Source organism: Pinus tabuliformis, chromosome 6 (genome assembly GCF_031772625.1).
Source record: "Pinus tabuliformis cultivar Carrire ecotype Pingquan chromosome 6, CPIR1, whole genome shotgun sequence".
NCBI classification, from domain to species: Eukaryota; Viridiplantae; Streptophyta; class Pinopsida; order Pinales; family Pinaceae; genus Pinus; species Pinus tabuliformis.
Window position 1 is genome coordinate 1,584,928,836 of NC_142292.1, and position 18,661 is coordinate 1,584,947,496.

Consider the following 18,661-nt stretch of genomic DNA (forward strand, 5'->3'; position numbering starts at 1 on the left):
TCCTCTACGCTGCATTTATATTTCCTAAGCTATCTTCTCCACTCGACCCTCCCAAACACTACAATTCTAATCACTCGTTGAACAAAGTAATATTATATATAAATCACGAATAAACCATGGAGCTTAAAGGATAAATATACAAAGCGATGAATTAACCATACACATACCTACCCTCCCTTGCTAATATTTGAACATCAACAATCATGAAAAATAATCCAATGTGACATTTCCATTTCTTTCATATCAAAGTTCTAGGAAATATGTTGAATCTCACACCGATGAACAAGATCATACTACCTCGAAACCGTGAAAAAATGATAAATCATTGTGCAACTAACAAATATTTCAGTGTATTAAAGGACTAGTATTGTGCGGGAGAAAAGTATGCTTCAACCATCCTTTGTGCCATGTTTGTAGAATGTCTAGTTCATCTTCACCACTTGATCTTTGTAAACCATACGATTGTAGTTGTTCACTACATGAAAAAGATCAATATAGTTGACTATCAGAGCATAGATAAAAAAATATATATATAATAATTTGAATATCAAAAAAATGGAGCGAGAAATTAGCGAAAGATACTTTTATTTGAAGTGCATTGCATGTAGATATGTTTACTCACCTTTATTTATGAACAATAACCTCAATTTTCTCATAATTGAAGTGCATTGCATGTAGGTATCTTGACTCAGCTTCATTTATGAACAATAACCTCAATTTTCTTTGTTTGCTTCGTTCATTTCCATTTCTGCACCCAACAAACGAAACCAAGACAAAAGTACAAGAAACATTAAAGAAACAAAAAAAAACAAAGCAAGAGTACAACACACACAACAAAGTAAACCAAGACCAAACTACAAAAAGCAAAAAAAAAATTCAAAACAAAGGAAAAGGAGTACAAGACAGCATGGCCATGCTCAAACTCAACAAAACAAAACATGCAGACAAGAACAAAGAAAAAATTGCAAACATCCCCTCTGCACATCATCTCTCCCATAGTGTGTTGTCCTTCGCTGAAAGGGAAAAAAATGGGTTGAATAAGGTTAAAATATACACACAATTAGTAATGTTAAATATATTTCAGAACCAATAGTTATTCATAATAGGAAACACACCTCCGTTAGAGTTTGTTTTATAATGGTGGACACTCTCTTGTATTCCACTCACCTATGCTCATTAAAACCAACCATCTATAAAAGATAAAAAAAAAGCTATTAGAATCGTTATATAAGTTAAACTAAAGAGTATGCAATAATTAATTATAATAAGAAACACACCTTACTTTGAGATTGTTATATAAAAGGGGAGAGTCCATTTTTTATTTCCCGTAGAACATGACATGCCATCTGCAATAGATACACAATAAAATATTAGATTTCTAATAAAAGGCAAACTAGAGAGTTTGAAGGCATGAACTTCAACAACAACAAAAATCATGTAGACAATAACAAACAAAAATTGCAAACTTCCCCTTTGCACATTATCTCTATTGTAGTGTCCTCTTCTCCGTTGAAAGGGGAAAAGGGGTCTAAATAAGGTTAAAACAAAGAAAAATAGTAATGGCAAGCATAATTCGAAACAAGTAATTATTCATAATTGCATACATACCTCATCTCGACTTTGATATATAAGTATAGACATTCCAATTTGTATTCCACTTACTCATGCTCACTAGAACAAGCCATCTACAACAGATACATAATAAGATATTAGAATCATTATACAAGTTAAACTGGAGAGTTGAATGCAACAATCAAGCAGAATGTGAAATAGACCTGGCTTTGAGATTTTTTATATAAAGGGGGATAACCCATTTTGTATTTTACGTATTATGCTTATGGAATCAACCATCTGCAATATATAGAAAATAAAATATTAGATTTCTAATAAAAGTCAAACTAGAGAGTTTGAAGGCATGAACTTCAACAACAACAAAAATCATGTAGACAACAACAAACAAAAAAATTGCAAACTTCCCCTTTGCACATTATCTCTATTGTAGTGTCCTCTCCTCCGTTGAAAGGGAAAAAAAGTGGTGTGAATAAGGTTAATAAAGACACAAATAGTAATGGCAAGCATAATTCAGAAAAAATAATTATTCATAATTGCAAACATACCTCATATCGAGTTTGATATATAAGTATAGACATTCCATTTTGTATACGACTGACTCATGCTCACCAGAACAAGCCATCTACAGCAGATACATAATAAGATATTAGAATCATTATACAAGTTAAACTGGAGAGTTGAATGCAACAATGAATCATAATGTGAAACAGACCTCGCTTTGAGATTTTTTATATAAAGGGGGATAATCCATTTTGTATTTTGCTTATTCTTCTCACTGGAATAAACCATCTACAGTATATAGAAAACAAAATATTAGAATTCTAATAGAAAATAAAATATTAGAATTCTAATAGAAAATAAAATAGAGTTGAAGGCATGAACTTGTGAACCAACTTAATTCCAGTCATTTATATTTCATGCTATATCTCCAAGTATATAATTTTTTTAAACTAGACGTAATTCTAGTAGGAATAATGCAATCAATGTTATCACAACATAAATAATCCTTTTTGTAAGAGGGATCCAATCAAATTTAAACATATTGAACATGTCGAGATTGGTAACTTGGGAGGTACTCCAAACCCTAGCCGACAGGTTTGTGGAGAAATTGGCACCACTAAGTCACTTGTGGGCTAAGAACCCAAACGTGTTGGCTTTGCACCCAAGCTTGGAGGTGTGAAACTGTGTATGTATTAGGACACTTGGCACTTCATTGTAAGGCACCCTTAAAGGAACAAGGGGACACTTGTAGCACAAGAGAGGCCTTGCGGATAAAGTGAACATAAATTTTATTTGATTACATGGGTGAACTTTTCTCAAGTTTTAAGTGAGCCTTGAATTGAGGAGACAATTTGAGAAGGTTAAATGTCACCCTAAGGAATGATATAAATAGGAGTGAGGAGGACCCTCATTCCTCACCCAATCAAGACACTTATTCCTCATGTGAAGATTGAAATAGGAGGACGAGTCCACAACCAAGAAGGAGAAAGGATCAAGTCTAGTTAGGGTTGTTTTGAGACCCTTTTGGGTTGTGGTTATGCAGGTAAAGACAAGGAGTAAAAGGAGACTAGACAGAGACTAACCAGATACCTCCGAGGATGAAATCTCAGCATGAAAACAGAAGCAAGCTCTCTCTAACAGGCCGAGATTTTTGAACTATTGCAAATGGACGAAATTATGACTATTCGAGGGTCGAGTAGCCTACTCGGTAGCCAAGGTTAGGCTACATTCTTCTACAGTAGTAGCGAAAAAATTTAAAGTTCTTGGAGTCGTTTGTAGGTAGGTTGGATCTGCTTTAGGTTTCCCTACTTAGGGTTGAGTTCTTCAGAATAAAAGGCAAACCAAAAAAAAAAAGTCTCACACCGATCCAAGGGTTTTGGAGAACATAAGAGGACGTCTACAAGGTCCTAGTCTAGGACAATATTTGGAGTATCCAAAAGAACAATTTTAAGAGGGTTGTAGTGGCTTGCTTCATGCCATAAGTAAATTCAGTTGAGAAGGAATTTGAGGACTGTTAGAACGGAAAAAGAAGGGATGCTAAGGAAAAGGAGGATGTCAATTGAGCAGTTTAACTAGCGCAAATTTGTTGTTGAAGAAGGATTATTGACAATGATTGTTAGAAGCCCTCCATGCCATAACTTTGTCTTATCGAAGCAAAACAAGTAGGAAACAAATTAAGTCCCTAAGAGTTGTGTTCTTGAAGGACTAAGGAGCAGCTAGTGTGCAAGAAGTCCCAAAGGAGAGGAGGAGCAGTAATGGGACTCAACATAAAATCTTATGTCTTTGTTGTTGACGGATTAAAGATAGAGATGGAGGGCAAATTGGAGCCGTGTTTAGCCACCTAAAGGAGCAATATCATTGATAGAGGTAGATTGGTGTTGTTGCAGATTGGAAGCCAACGGACCGAGGATATGTGTTCAGGATACAACTAGTGGAGTTGTGAAGTGCACTAGATCAACTAGTAAGCCAGTGCATCTTGTTAAGGGTAGATTGGTGGTCAAAGTTGTTGACACCAAACCCTAGTTTCTATTACTTGTATCAGTGATTGTATGAGGGCCATGATCCCTAGTACAACGTTGTGTGTGTGATGTGGACCAAATTAGCATATAAATTTAAACATACCATCTTATGTGTATGTAAAACCATTATTTAAGTCGTACTACCCGAGAACCATACTAGAAGGAGAAAACGTCGAACTAAAAAATAATAATAACAATATTTTGTTGGAAAACAACATGACTAACCCATGCTCTGTGCTGCATCTACATTTCCTAAGCTATCTTCTCCACTCGACCCTCCCAAACACTAAAATTCTAGTCACTTGCTGCACAAAGTAATATTATATATCAGATCACAAATAAACCATGGAGCTTAAAGGATAAATATACAAAGCGATGAATTAACCATACACATACCTACCCTCCCTTGCTAATATTTGAACATCAACAATCATGAAAAATAATCCAATGTGACATTTCCATTTCTTTCATATCAAAGTTCTAGGAAATATATTGAATCTCACACCGATGAACAAGATCATACTACCTCGAAACCGTGACAAAATGATAAATCATTGTGCAACTAACAAATATTTCAGTGTATTAAAGGACTACTATTGTGCAGGAGAAAAGTATGCTTCAACCATCCTTTGTGCCATGTTTGTAGAATGTCTAGTGCATCTTCACCACTTGACCTTTGTAAACCATACGATTGTAGTTGTTCACTACATAAAAAAGATCAATATAGTTGACTGTTAGAGCATAATCAAACAAATGGCGCCACAAATTATTGAAAGATACTTTTAATTGAAGTGCATTGCATGTAGATATGTTGAATCACCTTCATTTATGAACAATAAACTCAATTTTCTCTTAATTGAAGTGCATTGCATGTAGATATCTTGACTCACCTTCATTTATGAACAATAACCTCAATTTTCTCTCTCTCGTTCGTTCATTTCCATTTCCACACCCAACAAACGAAACCAAGACAAAACTACAAGAAACATTAAAGAAACAAAAAAAACAAAACAAAGCAAGAGTACAACACACTCAACAAAGGAAACCAAGACCAAACTACAAAAAACAAGAAAAAAATTCAAAACAAAGGAAAAGGAGTACAACACAGCATGGCCATGCTCAAACTCAACAAAACAAAACATGCAGACAAGAACAAAGAAAAAATTGCAAACATCCCCTCTACACATCATCTCTCCCGCAATGTTTTGTCCTCCGCTGAAAGGAAAAAAATGGGTTGAATAAGGTTAAAATATACACACAATTAGTAATGTTAAACATATTTCATAAGCAATAGTTATTCATAATAGGAAACACACCTCCACTAGAGTTTGTTTTATAACGGCGGACACTCTCTTATATTCCACTCGCCCATGCTCATTAAAACCAACCATCTATAAAAGATACACAATAAGCTATTAGAATCGTTATATAAGTTAAACTAAAGGGTATGCAATAATTAATCATAACAAGAAACATGCCTTACTTTGTGATTATTATATAAAAGGGGAGAGTCCATTTTGTATTTCCCGTAGAACATGCCATTTGTAATAGATACACAATAAAATATTAGATTTCTAATAAAAGTCAAACTAGAGAGTTTGAAGGCATGAACTTCAACAGCAACAAAAATCATGTAGACAACAACAAATAAAAAATTGCAAACCTCCCCTTTGCCGAGATTTTTTTAGTATTCCAAATGGACGAAATTATGACCATTCAAGGGTCAAGTAGCCTACTCGGCAGCCAAGGTTAGGCTGCATTCATCTATATTAGGAGCCAAAAAATAAAAAGATCTTGGAGTCGTTTGTAGGTAGGTTGGATCTGCTTTAGGTTTCCCCACTTAGGGTTGAGTTCTTTAGAAAGAAAAAAAGTCTCACACTAATCCAAGGGTTTTGGAGAACATAAGAGGATGTCTACAAAGTCCTAGTTTAGGATAGTATTTGGAGTATCCAAAAGAACAGTTTTCAGAGGGTTGTAGTGGCTTGCTTCATGCCCTAAGTAAATTCACTTGAGAAGGAATTTGAGGAGAACAGAAAAAGAAGGGATGCTCAGGAAAAGGAGGAGGTCAATGGAGCACTTTGACTAGCGCAAGTTTGTTGTTGGAGAAGGATTATTGACAATAATAGGTGGAAGCCCTCCATGCCATAATTTTGTCTCATTGAAGCAACACAAGTAGGAAACAAAAGACGCCCCTAAGAGTTGTCTTCTTGAAGGACAAAGGAGCAGCTAGTGTGCAAGTAGTCCCAAAGGAGACGAGGAGAAGTAGTGGGTAGTCTAGAGTTGCTCACAAACTGAGTTGTGAACAACTCAACATAAAATCTTATGTCTTGGTTGTTGATAGACTAAAGATAGAGTTGGAGGGCAGATTCGAGTCGTATTTAGTCACCTAAAGGAGAAATACCATTGATAGAGGTAGATTGGTGTTGTTGCAGACCAGGAGCCAACGTACCAGGAAGATGCGTTCACGATACAACTAGTGGAGTTGTGAAGTGCACTAGATCAACAAGTAAGTAAGTGCATCTTGTTAAGGGTAGATTGGTGGTCAAAGTTGTTGACACCAAACCCTAGTTTCTATTACTTGTATCAATGATTGTATGAGGGCCATGATCCCTAGTACAACATTGTGTGGGGTTGTGTGTGTGATGTGGACCAAATTAGCATATAAATTTAAACATACCATTTTATGTGTATGTAAAACCATTATTTAAGTGGTACTACCCGAGAGCCATGATAGAAGGAGAAAACATCAAACTAACAAATAATAATAACAACATTTTGTTGGAAAACAACATGACTCACCCATGCTCTGCGCTGCATCTACATTTCCTAAGCTATCTTCTCCACTCGACCCTCCCAAACACTACAATTCTAGTCACTCGCTGCACAAAGTAATATTATATATCAGATCACGAATAAACCATGGAGCTTAAAGATACATATACAAAGTGATGAATTAACCATACACATACCTACCCTCCCTTGCTAATATTTGAACATCAACAATCATGAAAAATAATCCAATGTGACATTTCCATTTCTTTCATATCAAAGTTCTAGGAAATATATTGAATCTCACACCGATGAACAAGATCATACTACCTCAAAACCGTGACAAAATGATAAATCATTGTATTCCACTTACAAGTTAAAGTGGAGAGTTGAACGCAACAATCAATCTTAATGTGAAACAAACCTCGCTTTGAGATTTTTTATTAAAAGGGGGATAATCCATTTTGTATTTTACGTATTCTGCTCACTTGAATCAACCATCTGCAGTAGATAGAAAATAAAATATTAGAATTCTAATAGAAAATAAAATAGAGTTGAAGGCATGAACTTGTGAACCAACTTAATTCCAATCATTTATATTTCATGCTATATCTCCAAGTATATAATTTTTTTTTAAACTAGACGTAATTCTAGTAGGAATAATGCAATCAATGTTATCACAACATAAATAATCCTTTTTGTAAGAGGGATCCAATCAAATTTAAACATATTGAACATGTCAAGATTGGTAACTTGGGAGGTACTCCAAACCCTAGCCTACAGGGTTGTGGAGAAATTGGCACCACTAAGTCACTTGTGGGCTAAGAACCCAAACGTGTTGGCTTTGCACCCAAGCTTGCATGTGTGAAATTGTGTATGTTTTGGACACTTGGCACTTGATTGTAAGGCACCCTTAAAGGAACAAGGGGACGCTTGTAGCACAAGAGAGGCCTTGTGGATAGAATGAACATAAATTTTATTTGATTATGTGGGGGAACTTGTCTTAAGTTTTAAGTGAGCCTTGAATTGAGGAGACAATTTGAGAAGGTTAAACGTCACCCTAAGGAATGATATAAATAGGAGTGAGGAGGACCCTCATTCCTCACCCAATCAAGACACTTATCCCTCATGTGAAGATTGAAATAGGAGGACGAGTCAGCAACCAAGAAGGAGAAAGGATCAAGTCTAGTTAAGGTTGGTTTTGAGACTTTTGGGTTGTGGTTATGTGAACCAATGTGTTGTCCTTCGCAGAAAAAAAATGGGTTGAATAAGGTTAAAATACACACACAATTAGTAATGTTAAACATATTATAAAAAATATATATTTTAACTAGTGATTCATCGGTTTCTCATAATAAAAATGTGTTACAAACGATTTTTTTAACATACTTAATGGGTCATTTTTTAAAATTATGTTTAACTATGTCTTCCAAATCCACGTCACTTTCAAATCCAAATAAAGTTGTCATTCCAAATCCACGTCACTTGCTCGCATACAATTCGATCGTAACTTACTTGATCATATTCCATGTCACTTACTCTAGGCCGATTTCAAAATTTAATACTCTACGGCTACATTGGGCTCTGTGCGCATTTGGCGGATTTGAAAGAAGGAAAAACTCGAATGCATTTGAAATCCGATATATCATTATTACATTTAGACGGCAAAAGAAAGGGAAATCGCACTTGCAAGCTTTGGCCGATAGACATAGGAAGATGAGTGGCCAGTATCGGCTTTCATGGCTGGGAGTTGGTGGGCAAGCTACGTTTCATGGCTGGGAGATGGTGTAGAGTATCTGTGTTTCGACTTGGCTGCTAAGTGGAGAAGGAGAGTGGAGAAGGGCTGAAGAAATTAGGTAGTAGATAGAGTAAACATATTTTGGGTTTGTTGGAGAAGGGTTGAAGAAATTAGCTAGCAGAGTAGAACATATTTTGGGTTTGTTGGAGAAGGGTTGAAGAAATTAGGTAGTAGAGTAGAATTTTGTGTTTTAGAATTTGGATTTTAATATTGTATTTTCTTTTCTTTTTGGAGCATGGCCATGATTATTTGCTTATACTTTGAATTTTGCTTGTGCATTTTTGTTTATACTTTGAATTTTGCTTGTGCATTTTAGTTATTTATTTATTTATTTTGTTTTTGTTTTGAAAATGGTATGTTATTCTGGATTTGGTTGTTTGCTGTTTATTTGGTTGTTTGCTGCTTATTTGGTTCTGCGTTCTGGCTTGAGAGGTGAACACTGGTTGGTTGGGGGGTTAAGAGGGTTGATTGGGTGAGTGAGGCTGCCAAGAAGCCAAGAATATAAGATGGGATGACTGATTTAATGGTGAAAATTGAGAAGGCATATATTATTTTATTTGTTATTTTAAAATTTTGATAGTAATAGGTTATTATCTGAATTTTTAAGTCAATATGTATTGCATTGTTTACTGAATATATACGAGTATTTTGTATTGTTTACTGAATATATACGAGTATTTTGTAGGACATTTTATCCTATTTTTTTTCCATTGGGTTAATTGTTCTGTTCCCTTTTTCAAGTGCAGAGGAAGGAAGAACTATACTACCAGGAAGGAAGAATTATACCACCAGTTAATAGTGGTGGAAAAACACAGATGCTGTGTAAATTCTAGATTGCAGGTGAGCATTAACTTTTGGTTTCTCTCCTATTTAATTAATTTCTAATTAAATTTTAATGAGGAAAGTTAGGTGTACTTAATACTATTAGGGTTTAGGTACATACACACTATGCATGCATGCAAGGGTTGGGAAAATTTTCATAATCTTTCATGTTTTTTTTTTGGGTTATTTAATGTCTTTGGATTTTATTTTTTGTACTGGTTATTATAGGGTTTCATTATTGAGTATTGTTTTGTCAAAGTTCAATATATTGATGTTGAGTAGTGCAGCATAAAACCCTCTGATCCTTGAATCTAAGGAAGAATTTGGGGTTTCTAGAATTTTTCTTTTAGAAACTGTTTGTAGAACATTTTATCTTGTTGTCTTTTTCTTTGGATTAACTTGTCCTGTTTCCTTGAGGAAGGAAGCATTATATGATCAGGAAGGAAGAATTATACCACCACCAGATGCTGTGTATTTTTTAGATTGCAGGTGGGCATTAACTTTTGGTTCTCTCATATCTGATTAATTTTTAATGAGGGTAGGGTAGGCTTACTTAGCAAGCTTAGGGTTTAGATCCAAACACACTATGCATGTAAGGGTTCTTCCTTCAGGTAATAGTTCATTATCTGAGTTTTTAAATCACAATGTAGCTCATGGATAGGTTACTTTGTAGAACATTTTATCCTGTTTTCTTTTTGCGTTAACTTGTGGTGTTTCCTCTTTAAGTGCAGAGTATGGAAAAGCTATAACAGGAAGGGAGAATTAGAGCACGAGTTAATAGTGGTGAAAAACACAAATGCTGTTTATTTTTAGATTGAAGGTGAGCATTAACTTTTGGTTTCCGTCAATATTTAAATAATTTTTAACCAGGGCTAGATGTAATTATTCAGTTTACTGTTTAGATACATACTGGTGTGGAAAAATTTAGTAGTCTTTGATTTTTTTTGGGTTATTAAGTGTCTTTAGATTTTATTTTTTGTAATGGTTATCATAGGGTTTTATTCTAGAGTATTGTTTATCAAATTTCAATATATTGATACTCAGTAGTGCTTGCATAAAACCCCTCTGATGCTTAAATCTGAAGAAGAATTTGGGATTTCTAGAATTTTTCTTATAGGAATTGTTCACATATGTTTAATGTGTGAGTAAAATTTAATTTCAATTTTATTATAATTATTTTCCTCCTTGCATGTTGCAAATATATTTTGGTCATTGAATGTCTTTTTATCCACAGATTTTATTTTTTTTACTGGTTGTCATAGGTTTTATTCATGAGTAGTTTGTCAAAGTTCAATATATTGATGTTGAGTAGTGCCATCATAAGACCCTCTGTTTCTTAAATTTGAAGAAGAATTTGGGGTTTCTAGAAATTTTATTTTAGGAACTGTTTGCAAATGTTTAATATGTGGGTAAAATTTTATTTCAATTTTATTATAATTTTTCTCACTGCATGTTGCAAACAGATTTTGTTTATTGGACGTTTTTTTATTTAGGCTAGAGACCCACAGTCCGCCATGTTTAGCTTATAAACTAACATATTATGGGGTGAGATCATTAACCATTCAGTGACCTGTAACAGTCAATTTGTGCTAGGGTAAACCTTCTAATACTGAAACTTAAAGAAAATTTTGGGTTTCCAGAATTTTCTTTTTAGTTACTGTTTGTAGAAGTTCAATACTTGAGTTAAATTTTATTCCAGTTCTATTATAATTCTTTTATCTGAGACATTTTGCATATAGAATTTGGTCATTGGAGGTTCCCTATTTAGCTGAGCAACCCACAATCCATGCCATCTTGAACTTATAAAGTAACACACATTTGGGGTGAGATTATTAACCAATCAATGACTCGCAACAACCATATTCATCAATCTCCATTCTTTATTTTTCTTAATCAGCTTGAACAAAGTGGCTTTAGGGATGATGGATAGACTTACTAGTTTGGGAGAAACATTGCTCCTATGCCATCCAAGATGGATGAAATGAGACCTGCCTAGTCAAGCTTGCATTAGATGGAAACACACCACCTATGTAAAAACACATTGAAGCAAGACTTGTATGAAGACATTTGGATTCAGCAAGACCCCATTATGTAAGCAAACACTTGAATCAGGACCTATTTAAAAAATTATGGTTTCTCAAATGTGTCGTGACTCCTTACCTATCTAAGTGTAAGTAAGTAGCATGGGATGAACTAACAATAGGTGTGCTAGGGGTGACCTAACCTAGCTAAGGAAACAAGGTTCAAATACTTAGCAGGGGTTAGCACCTCTCTTTAGTCTTACTCTAAGCAAATCCTAGGTATGTGAATTTTTCTAATGAGTAGTTCAAGGTAGGCTCATTCCTTTTATTCTACAGAACATTAACTCTAAGAAGATTCACCTATCTTTGTCCAAAATCAATACCTACGTTATGGTTTGGAAAAAGAAATATAGTTCCTACATTTTCCTTCATATTAAGTATACTACGAACATTTTTGTAGCCAAGGCCCATAAAAATGCCTTTTATATTTTTCAATTTAAGAGAGTACTACCCTAGTCTTTAAGCATTGCATTCCTATGCATATTGATCTTATATGGAGGGAACCCAACTCCTTGTGTTTCTAGTGTGTTTATTTATGTCAGTGACTGCTAAAATTAGAGAGTAAGAATGGAGTATCTTGTATCCATTGATAATCTTCCTTTAGGGACAGAAACAGTTGAGCCAAAGCAATTAACTTATCTCCCAAACATAAGAAAATATTTTGTAACATCAAAAAACTCCCAAACACAACAATCCATTTCTCTCCATTCAACAATATTATAAGATTTACCAGTTCATTTTTAATTATCCAATTCCATTCATATATCTTATACCCATAACAAATTCCATCTATCTATTTTTTCTTAAAGCAATGTGAGGGTTTACCCATAAGGAAGTGCCTGGTTATCCATTGATGAGTTTGTTGAAATGGATAACTTAAGGACATAACCCTCCTAAAAGGTAAAAGGTTAGTGCATGAAAGAGTTTACCAAAAAGAATCCATCTACATAGTCTTTTTCCCTCCTCCTATAATATCCAACCATGGTAGATACCTCTTAGTCCATCTCTTGCTAAAGTGGACAAAGAGAATGTAAAAAGGTTTGCACTCTTTGAACATTTTAATTCCACTATTTAAAATTTTGTGACCATAAAGTAACATAGTAGCCTTTAACATATAAGTTTATAACATACGTATGTAGGAATAAGACAAAGGGTCCCTTCAATGTGTTCGCAGTTATAATATAGGAGCCTAATGTATATAGGGTGCATTAAGTTAGATTCCGTTAGTCTTTTAACTTTTTTTAATTGTTTTAAAATGTATCCTTAAACTTGCTTCAGGAATGAGCCAGTAAGGGACATTAAAGGTGTCATAAATCAACGAGTAAGGTAGAAATTTAATTGATCTAAAATGTATCTTTAAGGCTACTTCATGAATGAACTAGTAAGGGATCTTAAAGGTGTCAAAATTCCACAAGTAAGGTAGATGAAACATCAAGCCAGAAATGAGCATGGATTTAGGTGGATGATGCAACCTAATTCGTTGTAACTCACCCTTTTGAACCTTTCCATTAGCCTATCTTATGAGGTTATGGTGAGTTAGTATTATGAGCCATCAAACCAAGCTGTTGGGGTTAGTTTTCTACTTTTTGTCCCTTCTGTTGGGGTTCTCCCTTCAACTAAGAGAAATAAGTGTAGAAAGTAGAATGTCAATGAAATTGATCAACCTATGAAGCTACGATCAAGAGGGTTATTCTGGATGGGGAGGAAAGGGTGCAAGAGCAGCAGGCACATTTAGGTGAACCTGGCATTCTTGTTAGTTGGATGCCAATGGTGAGAAGATTTTTATTGCGATTATCACCTACCATGCACCCAATAATTAGGAATGGTGGGTTGACACATAGCTATTAACCCATAACAGACCCAATTCACTGCCTTCTTAAAAATATAAATTTCGGTACTATATATGTGCAATTCTTATTAAAAAATCAGATTGCCTGAAAATGTTTACCCATTGCCCTAGTGTTGGTTCCTTTTTTAGTTTTGCAGCAAATAAACAACCCTCTCATCTTTTGCATATTCATCTAATAATTTTTTCTGCATTCCAGTTCTACTTTAGATATCGCACATAGCTCAGATAACATAGCTAAGAAATCAGCTGAAGCATTATTTATGCACTTATATTGAATTTCAAACTAAAAACCTTGTAGTTTACTTTCCAAATTCACCAAAATTCCACTAGGAAAATGAATATTCCAGAGTTTCATGCTCTATTTGGATTTTGAGGCATTGTCCCAATAAATATGGCTTGAATTTTTCCATAACATGCATAAGGGTCAACATTTCCTTGTCATAGATGTATAACAACTGCTCCTTGTCAATCAATTTCTACTTTGAAAAGCTATAGGCTGCTGATTTGCATGGCCATAGTATTCATGTCACTGCTCAAAGCATCATATTTCACTTAAAAAGTCTGAGAAATTTGGAAGTTCAAATAGAGGGCTGGGCCTTTTTCATGTGTCAGTAGCCCCCCTCTACAGTCTCCATCCATTTAAATTGATCCTTATTGATAAGATCAGTGAGGTTTGTCATGATGCTTCCAAAACCCTTGACAGAACTTCTTATATAAATTGCATATCAAGTTCTCTCAACTGAGCCACATTCTTGGGAGTTGGCCACTCAAGAAACAAAGAGTGAAATTCAAAAAATAAAGAGTGAAACAGAGCCAGCCTTGGATGATTGAGAAAATTGTGAGGCCTCAGCTTCTTTGATCACCATTTGATAGGAAGCAAAACTAGACGATTTTCATTCTTAATATTTTGTATTTGCCACAATAATGTTGGGATAAATGGAAATATACTGAGAATTAATTTAGAAAAAAATAAGTTAGCAATGAAGTTATATAGTTTCACCTTGTGTACAAGCATTTAACAGATGCCTGCTTGAGTGTTACAGTTTGCATAGATAAGAAGGGACCCCTTCTGCAGCCTCCATCCATTTGAATCCATCCTTATTGGTAAGATTGGTTAGGTGTGCCATGATGCTTCCAAAACCCTTGACAAGTCTCCCTACATAAATCGCATATTCTGTTAATTTCTCTGAACCTAGTCACATTCCTGGGAGTTTGCTAGTCAAGGATTAAGGAATGAAATTTAAGAAATAAAGAATGAAACAAAGCCAGCGCTGGATGATTGAAAAAATTGTTAGGGTTAAGGTTCATTGGTCACAATTTTATAGGAAGCAAAACTAACTGTTTTTCATTTTAAGTATCTTGTGTCCTTTGCCACAATAATGTTGTGTTAAGTGGAAATATACTGAGAAAATCAATTGTAGACAAACTTAAGTTACTAATGAAGTCATTCATTTTTGTTTTCTGTTACAGGTATTTGATAGATGCCTGAATGAGTGTTATAGTTTACATAGATAAGAAGGGAGACCTTCTGCAGCCTCCATCTATTTGAATCGATCCTGATTGGTAAGATTGGTTAGGTGTGCCCATGATGCTTCCAAAACCCTCGACAGACTCCCTATATAAATTGCATATTCTGTCAAGTTCTCTCAACCTAGTCACATTCCTAGGAGTTGGCTAGTCAAGGTTTAAGGAGTGAAATTTAAGAAATAAAGAGTGAAACAAAGCCAGCCCTAGATGATTGAAAAAATTGTTAGGCTTCAGATTCATTGGTCACAATTTTATAGGAAGCAAAACTAACAGGTTTTTCATTTGAAGTATCTTGTGTCCTTTGCCACAATAATGTTGTGTTGAGTGGAAACATACTGAGAAAATCAATTGTAGACTAACCTAAGTTACCAATGACTGCTTGAGTGTTATAGTTTGCATAGACAAGAAGGTAGCCCCTTTGCTGCCTTCATACATTTAAATCTATCCTTATTGGTAAGATCAGTGAGGTGGGCCATGATGCTTCTAAAACCCTTGACAAACTTCCTATGTAGATTGCATATTATATTAAGTTCTCTCAACTGAGTCACATTCTTGGAAATAAAGAGTGAATCAGAGCAAGCCCTGGATGATTGAGAAAATTGTCAGGCTTCAGATTCCTTCATCACAATTTGATAGGAAGCATAACTAGCTATTTTTCACAAGTATCGTGTGTCCTCTGCCACAATAATGTTGGGATAAATGGAAAGATACTGAGAGAATCAATTGTAGACGAACTTAAGTTACTAATGAAGTCATTCAGTTTCACTTTCTGTTACAAGTATTTGATAGATGCCTGCTTGAGTGTTGCAGTTTGCATAGATAAGAAGGTAGCCCCTTTGAAGGGTCCACCCATTTAAGTTGATCCTTATTGGTACAATCAGTGAGGTGTTTGCCTTGATGCTTCCAAAACCCTTGACAAAATCAGTGACCATTTTGGCATCCACAAAAATGAAATTTTAAAGGCAGGACAATTATTCCAATTAAATGGACATTGGTTAAAACTTAAACCACATTAACACAAGATGTCAAGTAAATTCAGAACTTTGAAGCCAAAATACAATCGCTGAAAATGAAGACCTAACTTGCCACTTTCTATTACTTCAGTAATTTCACCTTACATAAGCTAGATCTGGAGAAGAAATCTGTAACTGTGAACCTCACTAAACTGTAATTCAAATGTGAGTGCTAAAACCTAGATGAAACTGAGAGCTATGAACTAGACACAGATAGAATTAAGTAACACACATGATATGTACTATGTCTTCTATATATATAGTCCCTCTTTCTTCTTGGCCACATACTAACCGTAACGGTAAAGAAAGGTCATCAACTACTGCATTCATAAAAAGTAGCAAAGGCAGGGGTACTCCAACGACCGGATTAGAGTTCTTATACATGTGAACAGCTTTGTCTCCATCTGGATTAAATCAACAGTCTTATCTCCGTGGGTGTAGCCAAAAAGCTCAATGCTATATAAATTGCATATTCTGTAAAGTTCTCTCAACTGAGTCACATTCTTGGAAGTTGGCCAGTCAAGGAAGGAATGAAATTCAAGAAATAAGGAGTGAAACAGAGCCCGCTCTGGATGGTTGAGAAAATTGTCAGGCTTCATGTTCCTTAATCATAATTGATAGGAAGCAAAGCTAATGGTTTTCTTTTCTAAGTATCTTGCGTCTCTTGCCAACTTAAGAGAATCAATTTTAGACGAAGTCATTCGTTTTCACCTTTTGTTACAAGTATTTGAAAGATTTGCTTGCTTGAGTCTTACAGTTTGCACTGATAAAACGGTAGTCTCTTCCCAACTGAATCAATTTTAGACCACTCAAGTTACTAATGAAGTCATTCGTTTTCACCTTTTGTTCCAAGTATTTAACAAAAAGATTAATTTTTATTATATATAATAGTTATTTGACTGTTACAAGTATTTGAAAGATTTGCTTGCTTGAGTGTTACAATGAATTAATTTTTATTATATATAATAGTTATTTGAGTGGAAATGATAGTTAATTATTTTTTTTTGTTTTTATTATTATTTTTTTTTCAAGTAAATTTGTAATCATAAATTTGTTTTCCCATCTTCTTATGAAACAGGTGTTAAACAAGTGGATGGGGAGAGGGCTTTTGACCAAAAGTGATAGAAGAGGATGGAATTGTCTTCCGAATTTCATGTGAGATTATTATAAAATTTATAATAGATTAATTTTTATTATTTATAATATTTATTTATTTTGAAATAGAGGTTAAAAAATATTCAACTAATTGTTTTTTTTTTCAAATTTGTTAAACAGATGCAGAGTGTTGTGACAGAAAGTAATATATGAGAAGGTAGATCAAATTTTCTCCCAATTTTGTGAGATTTTTTTCCCTCCTATTTTAAATGGGACTGAAAAACTATTTTTTATTGTTTTTGTTATTTATTATTTTAAAATAGGAGCATTATTAAAACTTTAATTTTCTGATGGTATGAAACAGAGATCAATACAAGAAGAGCTTGCTCAGCAGCAAGATGGGAAGTGCTTCACAAAGGCTCAAACTCTATCAAATAATCACATATTAGATGTAACCATAAATTGTATTATGGTTTTTGATGTACTCTCACAAACTATACTTTAAACATAATCAGATTTTTTTTTTTGAGGGACTGGGCCCTTCTCACAACCTTCAAAGATAGCATGGCCAAAGCTATCTTGGAGGAGTCTTTCTTTCTGGAGTGTTTTTTTTCAATTTTTTGTTTTATTTATAATTTATATTTTTTTTTGTTAAATAAAATATGTTTTTTATGATTTTTTTTTTAGTTTTTTAATTAATTAATTTTTGTAGAAGGGAAAAAAAATTCAAATTTCATGTTTTAAAATTTTATTGAGCATACTCACATTTTTTTCACATTCACATTGCTTTCACATTTACATATAATAACTTCAAATGATTTAATAAAAACTGAACTCACACTCACATTTTTTTCACATTCACATTCCTTCACTTGATATACCTATATAATTTTTTTTTTACAATTTCACATTTTTTTAGCATTCACAATTCTTTCATAAAAATAAACTACATTTAAAAATTCTGATTCAAGATTAAATTGTAGATTTAAATCTCATAGTATTTTTTTGTTTTATAGCAATAATTGAAATATAAAATTTTTTAATATGTATATCATCACACAACTTCCAAAATGTGGAAGGTGGGAAGTGAGTGTCTTTGAGCATTCTTTTTTGTTTGTTTGTTATTTTTAGTGTTTTAATTTTATTTATTTTAATTTTTTAATTTTCCAAATAATATTTTAATAATAAAGTTGGATTTATGTAAATGACACAATAATGATATTTGATTTTCTATTTGTTTAAAATATAAAACTAGTTTTATTTTAAATTTGTGATTTGCAAATATTCAACTCTTATATTGGCATTATGTTTATATGGAGTCATGGTAATAAAAAATGGTTGGTCATTCTCAAAGCCTCTTTCTTTTAAAAATGTGGTTAACAATAAATCATCTAACTCTCTGCCTTTTGGAGCCTCCTGTCTTTATGATGTATATTATATAGCCATTTAATGAGACCATTAAATTGGAGTCCTCGGAGCCGAAGATTATTGATTTGCATTCTTTTTACTTACCTTCAAAAGTAAATTATAGATTCAATGTTTTACGGCTTTATATTTCATATTTATAATAAAGATTTTTTTGAAATTATATATAAGATATTAATGCATTGTTGCAA

At 33.8% G+C, this 18,661-nt stretch overlaps 1 long non-coding RNA gene across 4 annotated transcripts; it reads left to right on the plus strand.

Moving 5' to 3' along the window:
- The first annotated feature begins 8,433 nt into the window (after positions 1-8,433).
- On the plus strand, positions 8,434-17,642 carry LOC149264864 (uncharacterized). Of its 4 annotated transcripts, none has more exons than XR_016250273.1 (7): positions 8,434-9,184; positions 9,405-9,498; positions 9,902-9,969; positions 10,212-10,300; positions 17,029-17,105; positions 17,226-17,262; positions 17,410-17,642. It is a non-coding gene; the product is annotated as an uncharacterized LOC149264864 (long non-coding RNA). The 4 variants fall into 4 exon arrangements; XR_016250275.1 differs by having other exon boundaries at positions 8,434-8,716; positions 9,400-9,498; XR_016250277.1 differs by having other exon boundaries at positions 8,434-8,716; positions 10,207-10,300.
- The last annotated feature ends 1,019 nt before the right edge of the window (positions 17,643-18,661 follow it).